Genomic DNA, 22384 nt, shown 5'->3' on the forward strand with positions numbered 1-22384 from the left:
CACTGAATGTCTCTGACCATCCTGCACATGAGCAGACGCTGAGGGTCCGCCACGCGCTCACACTGAATGTCTCTGACCATCCTGCACATGAGCAGGCGCTGAGGGTCCGCCACGCGCTCACACTGAATGTCTCTGACCATCCTATACATGAGCAGACGCTGAGGGTCCGCCACGCGCTCACACTGAATGTCTCTGACCATCCTGCACATGAGCAGACGCTGAGGGTCCGCCACGCGCTCACACTGAATGTCTCGGAGTATAAACCATCCCATCGGGACAAATCCCAATCGTTCTGTCCTGTCACCCGTCGGCATCCTCACCGATGAGAACATGGTGCCAGCGAGGAGGAGGTTCTGGTCCGCCGGGTGCCGTGAACCTTCCTGCTCATCTCTACTTCCATCGTCTATCAGGAGCCATTCCTGGCGTCGTGACGTGTGGTTGTGACGGCGTTTACAGCACTCTATAGGTATCGGCAGATATAATAATAATCTTTTATTTACATAGCGCCAACATATTCCGCAGCGCTGTACACACATTATCATCGCTGTCCCCGATGTCTGTCTCTGGAGTGTGGGAGGAGACCCCCCCAATCACGGGGAGAACAGACAGACTCCTGGCAGGTGTGGGCCTTCTCCATCCTTCTACCACACCGGCTGCAGCAGCTTGGAGCCGTTACAATATGTCAGGGGTCAATAAAATCATCAAAAGAACAACAGATTTGGAAATTGAACAGCACTTCTTAAAAGCCAAAATGGGTCCTCGTACTCCCAGCTGAGCGAGGTCGTGTCAGCATTAGGAGCAGGCATGTCCGGAGGGCTGGGGATCAGTGGTCCCTTCCAACCCCCCAATACCATAACATGCACCTGTGAATGGTGAGGGCTGCAGAGAAGCAACGAGCCGCCGAGCCAGCAGAGCTGCCAGCGATCGTACGCATGGAATTAATGCCTTCCTCCTCCTTGTATTTCCCCTGTGCTATGTACACGGACTAATTTGCCTGGTAATTTAATAACCTGGGTTTCACAGAAGCCCCTGAGGGAGGGAAGGGGTTAATTGCACTTTTCCATCCCCAGGGTTACAGGGAATGTGGGGACAGAAAAAGAGAAAGACGGGGCTGAGAAATGACACCGATTAACCCGCCAATATTATCAGATACCGCGGCCTCCCAAAAATCAGCCTCGTCACCTCCAATCATCATCTGCAATCTCAGGAACCCCAATTACTCTGCTAATGGGGTAAAACACAACCGTGCGAGAGGAGACCGATACAGGAGCGATGGACGGATGGATGGAGAGATAGATAGATAGATAGATAGATAGATAGATAGATAGATAGATGGATAGACAGATAGATGATAGATGGATAGATAGATGATAGATAGATAGATAGATAGAAGATAGAGATAGATATAGATAAGAGATAGATAGATATAGATAAGAGATAGATAGCGATGGATAGATAGATATAGATAGATAGATAACAGATGATAGATAATAGATAGATAGGACAGATAGATAATAGATGATAGATGGATAGACAGATAATAGATAGATAGATAGAGATAGATAGATAACAGATGATACATAGATAGATAATAGATCGATAAAAGATGATAGATAGATAGATGATGGATTGATAGATAAATCAAGAAAAATGATAGATGGATAGATAGATAATAGATAGACAGATAGATAAAAGATGATAGATAGATAGATAATAGATAGATATGGGATAGATAGATGATAATAGATGATAGATAAAAGATGATAGATGGATAGATAGATAATAGATGATTAGATAGAGAGATGATAGATAGATAGATAGATAGATAGGACAGATAGATAGATAGGACAGATAGATAATAGATGATAGATAATAGATGATAGATAGATAAAAGATGATATATGGATAGATAGATGATAGATAGATGATAGATGGATGGATAGATAGATAATAGATAGACAGATAGATAAAAGATGACAGATAGATAAAAGATGATAGATGATAGATAATAGATGATAGATAAAAGATGATAGATGATAGATAAAAGATGATAGATGATAGATAGATAACAGGAGGGAAGGATCCAGTGAGAAAGTAGCAGTCTAAAGAATAACTTTTAATCCATTATTTTAAACCATGGACGGCACAAAGTTGTCAGGCAAAAAACCACAGTGTTGTCAGATCAACGCCTTTCGACTTTGCAGCCAAGATCTGTCTGCTAGATGAAACATACATAATTACATACAAGGAAGTTAAACATGATTGGTCAGACCACATGCATAATTTAAATATCCTATAAACACATAGTATATACGAGAGAAAAAATGTAAATATAAAATAAAAAAGGAAAAATATATGGTAAGAGTCACACAAAAAAGAATATAGAGAACAGGTCCAAAAAAGAACAAAACATATATAATGAATCAAATCAATTGTAATATTTAATTAAATCTCGTCTATTGTTTAAGCCGGGCAATCACCTTGTATTCCATGTGAAAATCCCAAATGATTCCCGGCGTAATAACCTGCGTTTATAATTGCCACCTCGGTGTGGCTTGTGGACTTTTTCAATTGCATTGAATCTGAAGGATTTAACCCTCCCTTTATGATGGTTAAGCCCCGTTACATTTAGCGATGCACCAGCGATCCCGACCACGATACGACCCAGTCAGGATCGCTGGTGCGTCACTAAATGGTCGCTAGTGAGCTGCCACACAGGAAGATCTCGCAGCGACGCAGCAGCGGTCGTTACTTACCTGTCAGACGCGGCAATGATGACGTCCTCCCGCCCGCGTCCACACGTCGCTCGTCGGTGCCAGCAGGAAGCAGGCGACGAGAAATGGACGTGGACGATCTCGTGTGATCAGCGACAGACAGCGGGGGAGCCGGTCGGAGGAAAGTATCAGACATAGCGACATCGCTATGTGTAAAGCCCCCTTTAGCGAAGACACCGCAGATGGGGCAATCGCATTGGGGCTAACTGCGTCAGCCAAAGGTTTCCTGATGGGACCGTCAGTGGTCTCGTAGTGCGTCCGATACATTGTAATCTGCAGGAAATAGACTATATACGGTGCATTACAATGTATGTAGCCATTAATGTAAAGACGCTAGAATCTTGGGCTGAAAACATTTTTTTCTCTGTTTTTCTTGCATAATTGCATGCCTAAGGCCTGTTTCACACTTGCTTTTTTTTGCAGCGCGTTTTTCCCGCAAAAAAACGCATTGAAAAACGCATACAAAAGCATACAACTGCTGCGTTTTTTTCAAGCATTTTTATGAGCATGCATGAAAAAAACGCAGCGTTTTTATGCGTTTGTATGCGTTTTTAGTGCGTTTTTACCGCGTTTGCGTTTTTTTCCAACATTAGGTGGCCCCTCACACTAACCCAAACCATGACTTTACTAACCCTAACCCTGACCCTAACCCTAACCCTGACCCTAACCCTGACCCTAACCCTAACCCTTAACCAAACCATACTTAACCCTAACCCTGACCCTAACCCTTAACCAAACCATACTTAACCCTAACCCAAACCCTAACTAACCTTAACCCTAACCCTAACCCTGACCCTAACCCTAACCCTTAACCAAACCATACTTAACCCTAACCCTGACCCTAACCCTGACCCTAACCCTTAACCAAACCATACTTAACCCTAACCCTGACCCTGACCCTTACCCTAACCCTTAACCAAACCATACTTAACCCTAACCCTGACCCTAACCCTTAACCAAACCATACTTAACCTTAACCCTAACCCTGACCCTAACCCTAACCCTAACCCTAACCCTGACCCTAACCCTTAACCAAACCATACTTAACCCTAATCCTGACCCTAACCCTGACCCTAACCCTGACCCTAAACCCCCTTAACTAACCCTAACTTTACCCAAACCCCTAAATTCCATTGTCTAAACTAATGGTAAAAAAAAAAACGCATGTGCAAAAAAACGCATACATAAGCATGCCAATGCGCACATATGCTCACCATAGACTTATAATGGGTGTCTTGCTGTAAAAAAACGCATTGCGCGCGCATGCGTTTTTTTGAGGCAAATCGGACGCACAAAAAATGCAACAAGTTGCATTTTGTGCGCCCGAGCGCATACCACAAAAAACCGCATGCGCGGTAAAACGCGTACAAACGCATGTGTATGCGCACATAAGCGCATCCCATGCAAAGTATAGGAAAAAAAACGCATGCGCTATTTAGCGCTAAATTACCGCGAAAAAAAACGCAAATGTGAAACCAGCCTTACAAATATTGGCTCCACACTTGGAAAAGCCTTTTAAATTAAGACAATTTTTTCGAAAAAAAGCAGCAACAGAATCAATAAAAACGCTGGGTGAAAGTACAGAACCCCAAGTGGGGGCTTTTCTGGGCACAAATCACACAGGATTTTTTAAAACCTCCCTTAATTTTTTTGTCCTGATTCTAAAGGGGTAAATATCTCTTTACAATGGTCACTATTTTATTATACTGAGAGCTAAAATTAGTTGAAAATGTAACCCCTGAAGAATAAAGATTATTGCAAGATTTAGGATTTTTATTGCTTAGGTTTTTTCTATCCATTTTTATTACCTTGTTTCTAGCCAAGTGTAAATCCTGCTCAGAACACCCACGCTCTGATCACACGTTTTCTTAGATTCATCCAAAAAAGTGGATAGATCGCTGCAATTGTGCCGCAATCTGATCAATTCACCATAAGGGATATTTTTCACGACATGTTTGGGATGACAAGAACTCGCCATTAAAGTAGAATTACTGGTTGTGGGCTTAGAATAAGGTGAAATAATCACTGAATGATGGGCATGGTCCGCAGGTAGAGTCAAATCCAAAAAATTAATGGAAAAGTTGTAAAAATAGTGAATTTCAAATTAAATTGGTTATGATTAATATAGCTGACAAAATTACTGGCCTCCTCCTGTGTACCCCCCCCCACACCAGGAGGATGTCATAAATATAACGGCCATACCATATGATTTGGTTACTGTAAGGGCTGTCATCGTTAAATAAAAATAATTCTTCCCAATGTGCCATAACGAGGTGACCAATGAAGGGGAGAACTTGGCTCCCATGCTAACGCCGCTTCTCTGTAAAAAAAACAAAAAAAACAAAACGACTGTCAAACCCGAAATAATTGTGGACAGCAAAAAAGCACCTGCCAATAAGATAAGCTGACATGTAGCAGTATCATCAAGACCATACTTATCCAAATGGAGAGATAAACTCCGTATGGCTATATTGTGAGGGATGGAGGGATATAGCCCCACAACATCGCAAGAGAGCCATGAGAAAATGGTTTGCCATGTGTAATCATTAAAGATAGTGGTTAGAGAGAGAATCTCTAATATACCCAGGAAGAGCCTGGACAAGTGGCTGAACATGGCCAAACTGGAGAGTCATATCATGGAGGTGGAAAAGAAAACAACTCACCAGAGACACTCAAGATTATACTATGGATAAAGTCTATAATTGGCACACTCAACCGCAATCTATCCTTAAAAAGAGGTTCCAAAAATGCAAAGGCTACACAGGAAGGGTTAACGTCAATGATCTCAATGACTCCTCTGATGTGTCTACTTTCTGGACATCGGATGAGGACTCGGACTCTTCAGGTGCTTCTAGCTGTATGAAGAAAGGATTGTCCAGCTCCACAATGTAGTGAACACATAAAGGTGAGGTTAAAAGGCCAGCAGAGAAAAACAAGGCTTGCGCTCTCAACCCTCGTTTCTGGTGACTTTGCACCCTTAGTCAGGTGCTTCTATCTGTAGCAGTGCTCCTCAGCCTAACAGGAGTTCTAGTACTAAGTGCACTCCAAAAATCGGAGAAGACGTGCAGGGAGTAAACACCGGAGGAGACAGATAGCAAACACGCTGCCAGAACCGCCGCGATCAGAACCGCCAGTAATAAATCTGTCTAGTTTCATCACTTCTGATAATCAAATTTCTCTACTGAGTAAAGGACTTGGTTTTGCACCATCTAAAGATTTTGACATTTTTTTCTACTATTTTGGAAGTCAAGAAATGAGCCCGTAACCTGACTATTAAATGCCAATTTTTGTCAGAAAATACTTCTTCTCTCCAAGAACTTTCCAATGGGCAATCATCCACGGACAGCTTCAGGAATTTGTCTGAACACAAGGCGATGCTACATTGGAGCTCTTTGTAAAAGGAGTCATGTATGGACAGAACTTCTATTCGTGAAACCTTTCCCACCAGTAACCCTTTATTCGATCCTTTGTATTCAAGACCTTCAGTTTTAGATGGGTTTCAAGATTTAATGGAGAAGGAATTATTGGAGTTAAAAAACCAAATGGATAAAAAAAATTTTTCCAAACAAACAACAAAAAAAATCTGTCCGATAAGGAAAACCAGGCTCTATATGATCTCAAAACAACAAGAATCAGACAAGGGGGCTCAATAGTTTTACTAAATGCCAGTATACAGTCATATGTAAAAGTTTGGGCACCCCTATTAATGTTAACCTTTTTTCTTTATAACAATTTTGGTTTTTGCAACAGGTATTTCAGTTTCATATATCTAATAACTGATGGACTCAGTTATATTTCTGGATTCAAATGAGGTTTATTGTACTAACAGAAAATGTGCATTCTGCATTTAAACAAAATTTGACCGGTGCAAAAGTATGGGCACCCTTATCATTTTCTTGATTTGAACACTCCTAACTACTTTTTACTGACTTCCTGAAGCACTAAATTGGTTTTGTAACCTCATTGAGCTTTGAACTTCATAGCCAGGTGTATCAAATCATGAGAAAAGGTATTTAAAGTGGCCACTTGCAAGTAGTTCTCCTATTTGATTCTCCTATGAAGAGTGGCATCATGGGCTCCTCAAAACAACTCTCAAATGATCTGAAAACAAAGATTATTCAACATAGCTTTTCAGGGGAAGGATACAAAAAGTTGTCTCAGAGATTTAACCTGTCAGTTTCCACTGTGAGGAACATAGTAAGGAAATGGAAGAACACAGGTACAGTTCTTGTTAAGCCCAGAAGTGGCAGGCCAAGAAAAATATCAGAAAGGCAGAGAAGAAGAATGGTGAGAACAGTCAAGGACAATCCACAGACCACCTCCAAAGACCTGCAGCATCATCTTGCTGCAGATGGTGTCACTGTGCATCGGTCAACAATACAGCGCATGCATAACGCCTTTTTGTATGACCAAACAACTCAATCTTTGTTTCATCAGTCCACAGGACCTTCTTCCAAAATGTAACTGGCTTGTCCAAATGTGCTTTTGCATACCTCAGGCGACTCTGTTTGTGGCGTGCTTGCAGAAACGGCTTCTTTCGCATCACTCTCCCATACAGCTTCTCCTTGTGCAAAGTGCGCTGTATTGTTGACCGATGCAAGATGATGCTGCAGGTCTTTGGAGGTGGTCTGTGGATTGTCCTTGACTGTTCTCACCATTCTTCTTCTCTGCCTTTCTGATATTTTTCTTGGCCTGCCACTTCTGGGCTTAACAAGAACTGTACCTGTGTTCTTCCATTTCCTCACTATGTTCCTCACAGTGGAAACTGACAGGTTAAATCTCTCAGACAACTTTTTGTATCCTCCCCTGAAAAGCTATGTTGAATAATCTTTGTTTTCAGATCATTTGAGAGTTGTTTTGAGGAGTCCATGATGCCACTCTTCATAGGAGAATCAAATAGGAGAACTACTTGCAAGTGGCCACCTTAAATACCTTTTCTCATGATTTGATACACCTGGCTATGAAGTTCAAAGCTCAATGAGGTTACAAAACCAATTTAGTGCTTCAGGAAGTCAGTAAAAAGTAGTTAGGAGTGTTCAAATCAAGAAAATGATAAGGGTGCCCATACTTTTGCACCGGTCAAATTTTGTTTAAATGCAGATTGCACATTTTCTGTTAGTACAATAAACCTCATTTGAATCCAGAAATATAACTGAGTCCATCAGTTATTAGATATATGAAACTGAAATACCTGTTGCAAAAACCAAAATTGTTATAAAGAAAAAAGGTTAACATTAATAGGGGTGCCCAAACTTTTACATATGACTGTATATAAAAAATTGATTTTTCTGGATTTAGACAACAGGGATATTTACGAGGAGATGTTCTGTGATCCCAGTGACTATTTCAATTTGGTTCTATTCAACCTGTTACAGGAGGGCGTATTACATATGCAAGCTATTGATAAAAAAAGGTCTGATTTTTTATTTAATGATCACCCAATTATTTGCATATACCATGCGCTCCCCAAGGTCCATAAACATATTCCCACCTTCTATGAGGCCCATTGTGGCAGATATTGGATCCTTGGGTGAGCGCTTGGGATCTTGGGTGGATTTCCACCTTCAGCCACTTGTACAGGCTCTTCCTGGGTATATTAGAGATTCTAAGTTTCCAACCACTATCTGCATGGTGTTAGGCTCTGAGCACAACCCCCATCTGTGGACGTCGGGCACTCAGACCATCCTCATGGAGTTGGTTTCTAACCGTTTGTGCAGACCCATGCACATTTGTGGCCTGCTGGAGGTCATTTTGCTCTGGCAGTGCTTCTCCTGTTCCTCTTTGCACAAAGGTGGAGGTAGCGGTCCTGCTGCTGGGTTGTTGCCCTCCTACGGCCCCCTCCACGTCTCTTGGTATACTGGCCTGTCTCCTGGTAGCGCCCCCAGCCTCTGGACACTACGCTGACAGACACAGCAAACCTTCTTGCCACAGCTCGCAATGATGTGCCATCCTGGATGAGCTGCACTACCTGAGCCACTTGGGTGGGTTGTAGAGTCCGTCTCATGCTACCACGAGTGTGAAAGCACAACCAACATTCAAAAGTGACCAAAACATCAGCCAGAAAGCATTGGTACTGAGATGTGGTCTGTGGTCCCCACCTGCAGAACCACTCCTTTATTGAGGGCGTCTTGATAATTGCCAATAATCTCCATCTGTTGTCTATTCCATTAGCACAACAGCATGTGAAATTGATTGTCAATCAGTGTTGCTTCCTGAGTGGACAGTTTGATTTCACAGAGGTTTGATTTACTTGGAGTTATATTCTGTTGTTTAAGTGTTCCCTTTATTTTTTTGAGCAGTGTAAATAGATAGATAATAATCTATTATCTATCTAGATAATAGATAGATAATAGATAGATGATAGATACATAGATAGATAGATATCACAAAAATTGCCCAGCAATTGCACATTCCCAATTATGGGTAATATACCACCAACAGATAATTAACACTTTATGGTAACCAAAAAGTAGAAAAAATATTTGGCACCACACAATGGCATATAAATTAATAAAAACACATTTTATTGATACAAAACATAAAAAACAAGGTGTGATAAGAAAGGTGTCAAACAGTAGACAAAGGGACTAAAAAGGTCCATGGGAAGTCCTACCACCACAATTTGTCTAAAACATTTCAGTGCACCCAATAATATAATGAAAAAGGGACAAGAAAACACTCCAATTGGTGTATTATAATGGATATCCCTGTCTATGACCGACATGCAGTGATCAATAATACTACCAAGGCCCTTCTCATGTAAAAGCCCAAACGGTGCTAACCGCAGGGCGGGTGAACAAATAAGGGTTAATTACCTAAAAATGAGCTGGAGGAGAACCCCGGACGTCCCTTGAGCCCCGACGCGCGTTTCGCACTGCTTCTTCCGGAGGCGTGTCAGGGCAGGGGGCATAACCCGGTCTAAATACCTGACCAATCGTCACCATTGGTCAGTGATAATATGTCATCTGCGTTGAATAATAATGGGGCGCCAGGAACAACGCCTGCGCAATGCTTCCTAGAAGGTCCTGTATGTCACTAAGTATGTACAGGCATAGAGCGGCGCATGCCCAGATCACATGAGACTTGCCATCCAATCAGGGGAATAGTAGGCGGTCACGTGGCTCCGAAACGACAGGTCCTGCGAGGGACGTGTGGAGACCACAACCGCGACAGACCACAGAGTACACCCCGGGCGTCTCTGTATACCAGCATGCACTCAGTCTTAGGACAATTAATCTACTAAATAACAAGCAGCAATAAGAATGAACAATCACTTGCTAAAGGAAGACTAGATCACATGGACTTGGAAAAAGAATAAATGTGCACCTATATTTAAGTGAAATGTGATAGATAGATAGATAGATAGATAGATAGATAGATAGATAGATAGATAGATAGATAGATAGGGTTTAGGGTCCCACCAGAGCCTGGTCACCTTGTCGTGGTTGGTGCAGCTCATGAATTTGTGCCTTTATGTACAGGTGTAGTCTATGCGGCAGGGATGCCAGTCCTCTTCCTGACATTGGATGTTTGCAGACCTCTAACGTGTCCGTCGCTTTCTGCCGTCTTGGCAGCAGCGCCTTTTCACACTCGTTTTACTCCGTTCAGAGGTACTGGTCGGTTTTCTGTCTTTTTTGTAGACAGATAGGCGATAAATAGAAAGCTACGAGCTGTAGATACACGGCAGAGTGGTTGACAACAGGAACCCTCTGTGTTTGGGGTTAATGTTGGAGAGAGCCCCCCAAGCCCACAGCAGCTGAAGTGTCCTCAGACGAGGCTGAGGGTCTGCAGTCGTTTGTTAGGTGGACGCTTCCTTTGAAGAGTCTTCTCCATATTCATGCAGCACATACGTGACAGCTGGGGCCTAATAGAGCGTTGGTCATAATCACAGAACGCACGGCCTTCACCGTCCAGAGCCTCGACACAAAACACGGGGCCTCCAACAGACTATTACACCTCTCACCTCCACAGGCACCTGCAGATTATTCCTCTGCCCCTCTACCTCCTGATACTGAGTTATCCTGCAGATTATTACACCACTGACCTCTCTGCAGAGCATCGCTCCTCCACCTCCTGACAGATACACAGTGATATATCCTGCAGATTATTACACCACTGACCTCTCTGAAGAGCATCGCTCACCCTCCTCCTGACAGATAAATAGTGATATATCCTGCAGATTATTACACCACTGACCTCTCTGCAGAGCATCGCTCCTCCACCTCCTGACAGATACATAGTGATATATCCTGCAGATTACTACACCGACCTCTCTGCAGAGCATCGCTCCTCCACCTCCTGACAGATACATAGTGATATATACTGCAGATTACTACACCACTGACCTCTCTGAAGAGCATCGCTCACCCTCCTCCTGACAGATACATAGTGATATATCCTGCAGATTATTACACCACTGACCTCTCTGCAGAGCATCGCTCACCCTCCTCCTGACAGATACATAGTGATATATCCTGCAGATTATTACACCACTGACCTCTCTGAAGAGCATCGCTCACCCTCCTCCTGACAGATACATAGTGATATATCCTGCAGATTATTACACCACTGACCTCTCTGCAGAGCATCGCTCCTCCACCTCCTGACAGATACATAGTGATATATCCTGCAGATTACTACACCGACCTCTCTGCAGAGCATCGCTCCTCCACCTCCTGACAGATACATAGTGATATATACTGCAGATTATTACACCACTGACCTCTCTGAAGAGCATCGCTCACCCTCCTCCTGACAGATACATAGTGATATATCCTGCAGATTATTACACCACTGACCTCTCTGCAGAGCATCGCTCACCCTCCTCCTGACAGATACATAGTGATATATCCTGCAGATTATTACACCACTGACCTCTCTGCAGAGCATCGCTCCTCCACCTCCTGACAGATACATAGTGATATATCCTGCAGATTACTACACCGACCTCTCTGCAGAGCATCGCTCCTCCACCTCCTGACAGATACACAGTGATATATCCTGCAGATTATTACACCACTGACCTCTCTGAAGAGCATCGCTCACCCTCCTCCTGACAGATACATAGTGATATATCCTGCAGATTATTACACCACTGACCTCTCTGCAGAGCATCGCTCCTCCACCTCCTGACATACACAGTGATATATCCTGCAGATTACTACACCACTGACCTCTCTGCAGAGCATCGCTCCTCCACCTCCTGACAGATACCCAGTGATATATCCTGCAGATTATTGGACCACTGACCTCTCTGCAGAGCATCGCTCCTCCACCTCCTGACAGATACCCAGTGATATATCCTGCAGATTATTGGACCACTGACCTCTCTGAAGAGCATCGCTCACCCTCCTCCTGACAGGTGTATACTGGTTCTGTGCTGCAGAGTATCACACCTCCGGTGCTGCTACCCTTTATGCTCTGGTTGTGATGGCGCTGAGCTCATCTCTGAATCACTGACATAAATAAACACTTTTGGAAGGAAGCAGCACCTGTTAGAAGCTGATGTGACGTCGACCATGTCCTGTGAATGTCATCCATAGACCACCTACACCCAGGATCCCATTTGTACCTTCACAATCGGCCATGGGTTTACATCACAGTTGGACACAATATGTGGCTGTTCATCACTGACATAAATCCCCCTCTTCCCTCATGGAGCCCCTCCAAATCTACTGCATGTTAATGAGATGTGTCACTTTATAAATCAGGCCGGACGATAGCGCACACATGTGCTGCAAGACTTTCTGTCACCGCTCATTTCCCGCTCCACGGCACAAACGTGTCGGAAGCACAATCGCTAATGTGCCGGGCGGCGTTTAGGGCAGATTCCAGGTTCCGGCTTTCCTGCAAGTCTGTGACATAGTAGTGAGCGCGGACAAAACCAATTGCACCCTCTCCACATGCCCGGGGGCTTGCTCCCGCTCACTCTGTTACTTAGAAATATCTGCAGTTTCTGGGGAGTGTCTGAGGCGATGCTTGAAAATATCAGACTTGTAGTGCCCCGGATTATGAAAACCGCTTCTTTCTAAGGTGTTACTGGATCAGCCATGGACTCCATAACCTAACAAAAGCCTGAGCTCTACGTATCGTCTTCGCCGTGGTCTCGCCACGTTGACAGCGCTGCAGCCAATAACCGAGCTCCCCAATTGGCTGCAGCGCTCTCCACGTGGCATCACTGGCAGCCAAACAGAATGAGTCGGAGACACAATGTTGGACTTGGGGAGGGTAAGCAAATCGCAGCTAGTTTGTTTATCAAAGGGAGCAGTTTGTGGAAAAACGTTTATTTTTTAAAAAAGTGAACAACTCCTTTAGTTAATGTATTTATAACTCAGCTGATTTTCAACTCCTGATCTCTTGTGGCTGCTTCAGTGTCTGGGCTGCCGTGGGATTTGCTGTGAGGTCTGCCATGGGCACGGTTGTGGGCTCTGCTAAGGGTTCTGTTATGTGCATTACTCTGGGCACTGCTTAGGGGTCTACTGTGGGCTCTGCAGTGGGCTCTGCTGAGGGATCTGTGATGGGCACTGCTCTGGGGTCGGCAGTGGGCTCTGCTGAGGGATCGGCTGTGGAGTCCGCAGTGGGCTCTGCCATGGGCTCTGCCGTGGTGTCTGCAGTGGGCTCTGCTGAGGGATCTGCTGTGGGCACGGCTGTAGGCTCTGCTGAGCGATCTGTGATGGGCACTGCTGTGGGGTCTACAGTGGGCTCTGCAGCGGGCTCTGCCATGGGGACTGCAGAGGACTCTGCTGAGGGATCTGCTGTGGGAATGGCTGTAGGCTCTGCTGAGCGATCTGTGATGGGCACTGCTATGGGGTCTACAGTGGGCTCTGCCATGGGGACTGCAGAGGGCTCTGCTGAGGGATCTGCTGTGGGAATGGCTGTAGGCTCTGCTGAGGGATCTGTCATGGGCACTATTGTGGGCACTGCTGTTAGGTCTGCAGCGAGCTCTGCTGTGGGGTCTGCAGTGGGCATGGCTGTAGGCTCTGCTGAGGGATCCGTTATGGGCACTATTGTGGGCACTGCTGTTGGGTCTGCAGCGAGCTCTGCTGTGGGGTCTGCAGTGTGCATGGCTGTAGGCTCTGCTGAGGGATCTGTCATGGGCACTATTGTGGGCACTGCTGTGGGGTCTACAGCGAGCACAGCTGTGGGGTCTACAGTGGGCTCTGCTGAGGGATCTGCTGTGGGTATGGCTGCAGGCTCTGAGGGATCTGTCATGGGCACTTGTGTGGGGTGTACTGTCGGCACTTTTGTGGGCACTGCAGTGGGGTCTGCAGAGGGCTCGGCTGTAGGCTCTGCTGAGGGATCTGTCATGGGCACTATTGTGGGCACTGCTATGGGGTCTACTGTCGGCACTGCTGTGGGCTCTGCAGTGGGCTCTGCTGAGGGATCTGATGTGGGCAGGGCTGTTGGCTCTGCTGAGGCATCTGATGTGGGCAGGGCTGTCAGCTCTGCTGAGGGATCTGCCAGGGGGCACTATTGTGGGCTCTGCTGCAGGGTATGCCGTGGGCTCTGCTGTGGGAGATAAGAGTGTGGATATAGCTCTGCGCACATTCTGCCAGGTGGCCATTTGCGGCCTGACATCATATACCGCACTGTGCATACACGGCCATCCTCATCCCTGTGATCGGACAGCTTTCCCACACGGGTGTTCTCACAGCCGGAATCGGGTTTGTTGCGATTGGTTTTCGGGAACATTTTTACACTGACATAAATAATACAGAACAGGTGCATTGTGCAGACAAGAGAGAAGCGTTGTAGCTGGCGAATGCAGATGGATCGCAGAGCTATAAATACCCGGCTCGTATGGCTTTTATCACACGCATTCTCTCGGATTTCAGGTGTAACTTACAGGCTGAGCTGATCGTCCCAAAACGGCACAGTCCGTGTTATTGTCGATGGCTTTCACTATGACAAGACTGTGCCGTAAATAGCGCTCCCATGTCCAGCCTCCTGTGCCTCCGTCCTGCCTGGACTCATCTTACAGTCACTCGGCAATAACAATGAATCACTTACATCAGCTGACCCGGGTTCTTTCAGGTAAAATGAGCTGATGCGCCTTCCCAAAAATACGCCTTCAGCTGTAAACGGCACAATCAGCATATACAGTGGAGAATCAGAGGCAGCGGAGAAACGAGAAGCTCCGCACCACCCCACGGAGCGCAAGGCTGCATGCATCAGCACCACTGTCACATACTGAAACGCGTTGTCGGCTGCAACTATCAGACTGTGCACAGCATTGATGGAAGAACAGAATAAAAGTATCCGCAGATTGACCGTCGGCTGCACATGTCAATATCGGCTGAAATTAACGTGTCTGTAGCCTCTGGTCTGTGATTTATCATGAGATCTGTAAATTCTATTACCGAACAATTTGTCCTGCTGGGAAGATGACTGCGGCCTTCACCATCATATTTTGGGAACTCTTTTTGCTCCATGTAAATGCTCACATACTCCGTCCTCAGGTAATCATTCTGCAGTGAAGGATCTCACAGACAACATGGCGGAGGGGAGGAGGGGGATGCAGCTGCAGTTTCTCTTTCTCTGTGAGAGGGAGAGGACAGAGCTGCTCGCTCAGCAGCATTCACTCCTCAGTATAGTGGTCAGTATCCCTGCCTGTCACATGTGAGGACAGGTTCAGCACCGTTACCTTAGCCGGGGATCCCTTCCGATACAGCGGTCGTCTCTCACACTGCCCAGGGCACTAGCTTGCAAGCCCACTGGAGACAGTGACTGATGCAAGTGGTGACAGCATTTGTGCAGCAGCGCCATGGAACTTGTAGGTGCTATACAAGTTACAGGAAATAAATCCTACATCGTCCAGCAGAGCGAAGGAAAGACGCCTGGTCCTAACGACATCACATCCTTGGTATCTGTTTAGTAGCGCAATGCACGTCCTACTCATCACACATACAGTGAAATATGAAGGAAAACAAGCCGCCGGTCCGATTCAGCCATAATTACAAGTTACAGTTGGTCAAGATGAGTCGACCTCCATCGACCAAAATATCAAGGAGAAGACTTCATCAGCCCTGGATATTGTGAAAATCCCACATGTGGCAAGAGCGAGGTACGGCGCGTCCTCGCAGCTCTCCACCCATAATGACACAGTGACGCTTTCAATCACAGGCCCCATCCACGACAATCAGTGGCCGGGCTCGATGTGCCATTCCCCGATGCGTACGAGCTCTCACCTCCGCGGCTCTTTCCTCACACTATTTCCTCGCCCTTCTAAGAACCCATTTTAGTGCCATAAATCGGACTAATGATATACATGAGACTGGAGCGAAGCTTTATGAAGATGTAAAATAATAAAGCACTTTGCATTCGCCTTTATAACCGCAGACTGGCACTGACCTCTATCTTTTCATTCATAACTGTTTCACCCAAATTGTTCAGGACACAACGAGCCCAAATGCCCCCTCACCCCCTCACCCCCACAGTCTACATCATCTGCAATCGGCAGATGCACAATGGAGACCCGACTCTGCGTTTCTAAGCAGGAGAAGCATTTGGTACTTACATAAATACAAGAAATCCTGGCTCCACAAGTCACTGCTCGGCTTCCTGTGAATTCATGAAAGTGATCTGTGGAAAGAAGAGAAAACGGCAATGAGGCCCAAAGTCACAACGATTCAGAGGAGGCTCCGCTGATCCCGGGAAGCCGGGACGGAGGATCAGGATCACATTTGGGAATAGACCAAAAAAAAAAATCTAAAGAAATTTAACTCTGCAACTTTAACGTAAAAATTAAGTGACTGACCGACCAGGAGACATTACAGACAAGTATGTGAGAAACCAAGAGTCGTCCTACAGCGCCCCACACAGCCGAGGTCGTGACTCCCACTATATCCCCAGCAAAGCAAGTGCCTCATTATTATGGGGAAGGGTGATTACTAAAGGGATCAGTGTGAGGGATGAGGGAGACTCCATTTGGATTTATTAATTCAGGCCCAATATATCATCCAGAGATCTCCTTCTGCTCCTGGTACTGTGGCCCCCACCAACCCACCAATGGGATAAGTACAAAAATTCCCAAAATAACAGGAACATGCCATTGGCTGGAGATTTAGAGGCCCCTTGTCACTTTATGCGAGGAGGAACAAAGCTGGGACCCCCTGATGTCTTTTGTGCAAGGCGGTCAGCCATCAATGGAAACACTAGCCAGTTAGGCACCAACACCTAGAGATGAATTATGAGAGCACTGTGCATCTCAGGGTTGAGTCCAATATACCACCAGAACCCTGGGAGCCCTCCGCACACATACCTGGGTCTCATCGTTCTCTACCTGTCCCAGATACTGAGCTGTCGAGACCGGCTCTCCAGAGCCACTTAGCCAACCCAAGTTTGGATTTTCCAGATCAGTCCAGCCCCAAAAAACCCATTGAGACGTCAGTCGTCCCGTTTGGACCTCCCATTAGGAAGTTACGACCCATCCTAGATATTGGGAATTATTTCAGCTAGGATGTCAAGGTAGGAGAATTCAGTCCAACCCAGAGGGGCGGTGGCAAATATGGGAGGGGGTGAGCTAGGGGTTAAAAGCTTTAGCCAGTGTCATTGTCACGTGTGGAGACGGACCAGAAACTAAGAAAGTACCTGTGGCCTGGAGCACTTCCGTGGGCCCACATGCTATAAGGACCAGTAACGTGACACATACAGCTGACTGCTATTCCAGACCCGTACCCTCCCTGTATCTGTGCCTCTGGCTGTAATATCTGTATATATATTTGTATTATCTAGTGCGCCTTTCACCAATTAAAATATCAATTAATTCTGGGCTGCTCCTTTATCTCGAAACCCGATTCCCCACGTCCGTGAGTCCGGCTAGTACTTATACGCTACCTGGGGTTGGTGTCTGACCCGGTATAAGCTTGGTGACGGCCCGGGCTTATATCTAACGAGGAACTGGCGGCAGCATACCGTCCTGGTGTTACTGGGGGATCCTGGCACTGATGGATTGGAGATTATTTATATAATATATATATATATATATATTTGAAAAAAAAAAGCAGGACCAAAATTGTAGTGGTGTGAACTGTTTAATAGCCTAGTGGCGTGGGGACGTTTTGGACACGGCAATCCTTTCTCAAGCAGCCTGATTGCCATATCAGAAACGTTGCCACGCCACGAGGCTATTAAACAGTTCACACCACTACTATTTTGGTGCTGCTTTTTTTTTTCTATTATCTAAGGACATTAAGGTGTCTGGAGATGTGTGCACTGCTCTAAGGCATTTTGTGCTGTTCCTATTTTTACACATATTTTTACACAAAGTTTGGACACACCTTCTCATTCAAAGAGTTTTCTTTATTTTCATGACTATGAAAATTGTAGATTCACTCTGAAGGCATCAAAACTATGAATTACCACATGTGAAATTATAGAATTAACAAAAAAGTGTGAAACAACTGAAAATATGTCTTATATTCTAGGTTCTTCAAAGTAGCCACCTTTTGCTTTGATTTCTGCTTTGCACACTCTTGGCATCCTCTTGATGAGCTTCAAGAGGTAGTCACCGGAAATGGTCTTCACTTCACAGGTGTGCCCTGTCAGGTTTAATAAGGGGGATTTCTTGCCTTGTAAATGGGGTTGGGACCATCAGTTGTGTTGTGCAGAAGTCTGGTGGATACACAGCTGATAGTCCTACTGAATAGACTGTTAGAATTTGTATTATGGCAAGAAAAAAAGCAGCTGAGTAAAGAAAAACGAGTGGCCATCATTACTTTAGGAAATGAAGGTCAGTCAGTCTGAAAAATTGGGAAAAAAACCATCAAGCGCTACAAAGAAACTGGCTCACATGAGGACCGCCCCAGGAAAGGAAGACCGAGAGTCACCTCTGCTGCGGAGGATAAGTTCATCCGAGTCACCAGCCTCAGAAATCGCAGGTTAACAGCAGCTCAGATTAGAGCCCAGGTCAATGCCACACAGAGTTCTAGCAGCAGACACATCTCTACAACAACTGTTAAGAGGAGACTTTGTGCAGCAGGCCTTCATGGTAAATAGCTGCTAGGAAACCACTGGTAAGGACAGCCCACAAGCAGAAGAGACTTGTTTGGGCTAGAGAACACAAGGAATGGACATTAGACCAGTGGGAATCTGTGCTTTGGTCTGAGGAGTCCAAATTTGAGATCTTTGGTTCCAACCACCATGTCTTTGTGCGACGCAGAAAAGGTGAACGGATGGACTCTACATGCCTGGTTCCCACCGTGAAGCATGGAGGAGGAGGTGTGGGGGTGCTTTGCTGGTGACACTGTTGGGGATTTATTAAAAATTGAAGGCATACTGAACCAGCATGGCTACCACAGCATCTTGCAATTGGACCATCATTTATTTTTCAACAGGACAATGACCTCAAACACCTCCAGGCTGTGTAAGGGCTATGTGACCAAGAAGGAGAGTGATGGGGTGCTACGCCAGATGACCTGGCCTCCACAGTCACCAGACCTGAACCCAATCGAGATGGTTTGGGGTGAGCTGGACCGCAGAGTGAAGGCAAAAGGGCCAACAAGTGCTAAGCCTCTCTGGGAACTCCTTCAAGACTGTTGGAAGACCATTTCCGGTGACTACCTCTTGAAGCTCATCAAGAGAATGCCAAGAGTGTGCAAAGCAATAATCAAAGTAAAAGGTGGCTACTCTGAAGAACCTAGAATATAAGACATATTTTCCTTTGTTTCACACTTTTTTGTTAATTATATAATTCCACATGTGTTAATTTATAGTTTTGATGCCTTCAGAGTGAATCTACAATTTTCATAGTCATGAAAATAAAGAAAACTCTTTGAATGAGAAGGTGTGTCCAAACTTTGGGTCTGTACTTTATATACGTATATATATATTCCCGACCTGGGACTGGTGATATATATACCGCCCTCACTGCAGAGTGCCCTGATAACTAGTATGTGACAGGGCAGCCTCTCCGGCGTCTACTTATCCTAGGTGCAGTTCCCTGACTAACCTGAGGGTAAGGGAGGCGCCAGAGAGCTGTAAGGCTAAGTTCACATGTAGCGGAACTCTCGCGGAAATTACCGTGAGAGTTCCGGAATTCCATTCCGTGGGAAAATTGCATTTTAAATTGCCGCGATTTTCCCACGGAAAAACTAGCATTTGGCAAGCGTAATTAGCTTGCAAAATGTTAGCGTTTTCCAAGCGATCTGTAGCATCGCTTGGAGAACTGATTGACAGGTTGGTCACACTCGTCAACTATAGTGTTTGACAAGTGTGACCAACTTTTTACTACTGAGGCCGCCTATGCGGCATCAGTAGTAAAAGATAAAATGTAAAAAATAATTAAAAAAATAAAAAAATGGTGTTATTCTCACCTTCCGACGTCCCGTGCAGCCTTCCCGCCTCTCTCCACGCTCCCGGTCCCAGTAATCCTTTGCGAAAATGCCCACGATGGCGTCCGTTCTCACGGGATCGCGACGTCATCGCTCGCAAAGGATTACTGGGACCGGGAGCGTGGAGAGAGGGGGGGAAGGCTGCGCGGGACATAGGAAGGTGAGAATAACAATATTTTTTTATTTTAAATTCTATTTTTTACAGGGATATGGTACCCAAAGCCTGGAGGACAGTCTCCTCTCCGCCGGACCGTGGGTACCATCCGCAATTGTTCTGCTTACTTTCCGCATGGTGGGCACAGCCACATGCAGAAAGTAAGCAGAACAATGCATTCCTATGGGTGCGGGATCGCCGCGATTCCGCGAAATTAATGAGCATGCAGCTTTTTTTACCACAAAGCGATTCCGCCGCGGTAAAAACTGCAGCATTAGCACAGCATTGCGGAATCCCATAGGAATGCATGGGACGCTTATTTTTTGCGTTTTCGCGGCAAAATCGCGCAGTTAAAACCGCTGCGGAAACACGAAAAAAAACACCATGTGTGAACTCAGCCTAACTGGAAGCTCCGTCACAGATCAGTGACGGCGGGGGGATATCCAAATCCCCGGTTCTCGTTTCATCACAATCAGAAATTATCCTATTGACAAGTTTATGTTCACACTCACTATCCATGTATGTATCCACACGTGTGTATATAATAAAAGGAAATCTAGCATTTCTCACATTGGACATTTGGGCTATTTTGGACATATAATTCCTACTATTTACAGAAGACTTTTCAGCGGTCTCATCATCACAGATCAGGTTGCAATGACAGGTAACCCCAGGTGATTAGATCCCCCAATCATAATAGATGTCACAGCTCACCTCCTTCTACTCCTGTACAAATGATAACAGCTCTATATACAACTGATAACATAGGATCCACCAAACACAGTAGGTATTGTCACAGCTCACCTGCTCCTCTGCAATGACTGATAACACCTCTATATACAACTGATAAGGCATCCAACATTCACAAAAATTATATCACAGCTCACCCCCTCCTCCTCATGTAAAATGACTGATAATACCGCTATATACAGTAATTTAAAACAGGATCCATCAATCACGATAGTTGATGTCATAGCTCACCTCTTCCTTCTCATGTATAATGACTGATAAAACCTCTATATACAGTAGATAACACAGGATGTACCAATCACAACAGGTTATATCACAGGTCACCTCCTCCTCCACAATGAGTAATAACACCTCTACATACAGTAGATAAAATAGGATCTACCAATCACAATAGGTGATGTCACAGCTCACCTCCTCCTTCACCTCCTCCTCCTGTACAATGACTGATAACACCTCTATATATAGCTGATCAAACAGGATCTACCATTCGCAATAGGTAGTGTCACAGCTCACCCCCTCCTCCTCATGTACAATGACTGATAACATCTCTATATATATATAGCTGATCAAACAGGATCTACCATTCGCAATAGGTAGTGTCACAGCTTGCCTCCTCCCCTTGCACAATGACTGTACAGGAAGGGAAAGTAAGCTATAACATCACCTATTATGAATGGTAGATCCTGTTTGATCAGCTATGTGTTATCAGTTATTGTACATGAGGAGGAGGGGGTGAGCTGTGACATCACCTATTGTGAATGGTGGATCCTGTCTTATCTACCGTTTAAAGATAGGTGTTATCAATGACTGATGCCTCTATATACAGTAGATAACACAAGATCTACCAATCACAACAGGTGATGTCACAGCTCACCTCCTCTTCATGGGTGGTGGCATCAATGACTGGGAATTTGTATTTATTGGAAACAATCATGCAGCCATTGGGCTCAGAAAGCATGTGCTGCACAGAGAGCCTCTACACCAGAGTGAAATGTGTCTGCCTGTGTGACGAGCCAGTGGCCGGCAGTGGTTGGATGATCGCGGTGCAGGCCGCTAATCCGGATTACATCCACATCTGCAGCAGAAGTTGTGAGGGATCAATGGTGTAATCCTGTTCTGGGGAGAATTATGTCACTTTCTTGTAGCCCCGGGCTGCACAGATTTACCCTCAATGAGAGAAATCATTGGTGATAAGCCGCATCTGTACAAAGTTACCGGGGGATTAAATGGGGTCACGTGCCAGATCTGCAAGAGCTCTCTGGGGAGCGAAGGGTTAGCCAGAATGATTAAACACAATGCAATGTGAGGACAATAGCGGGAGTCAGATACCGGCGGCGGCTGCAGATCACATACTTGTAGCATCACGTGCATCATAT

At 45.4% G+C, this 22384-nt stretch overlaps 1 protein-coding gene across 5 annotated transcripts in view; it reads right to left on the bottom strand.

The window, feature by feature from the left end:
• The window catches only part of SOX6 (SRY-box transcription factor 6), a 650335-nt gene that overhangs the window by 569163 nt on the left and 58788 nt on the right, over positions 1–22384 (bottom strand). For all 5 annotated transcript variants that reach the window (XM_073550751.1, XM_073550747.1, XM_073550750.1 and 2 more), the window contains exon 2: positions 16291–16355. The gene's annotated coding sequence lies outside the window, so the exon portion shown is untranslated. The remainder of the gene's footprint in view (positions 1–16290; positions 16356–22384) is intronic.

This window comes from Dendrobates tinctorius, unplaced genomic scaffold (genome assembly GCF_039654945.1).
Source record: "Dendrobates tinctorius isolate UK_male_01 unplaced genomic scaffold, ASM3965494v1 ptg000168l, whole genome shotgun sequence".
NCBI lineage: Eukaryota > Metazoa > Chordata > Amphibia > Anura > Dendrobatidae > Dendrobates > Dendrobates tinctorius.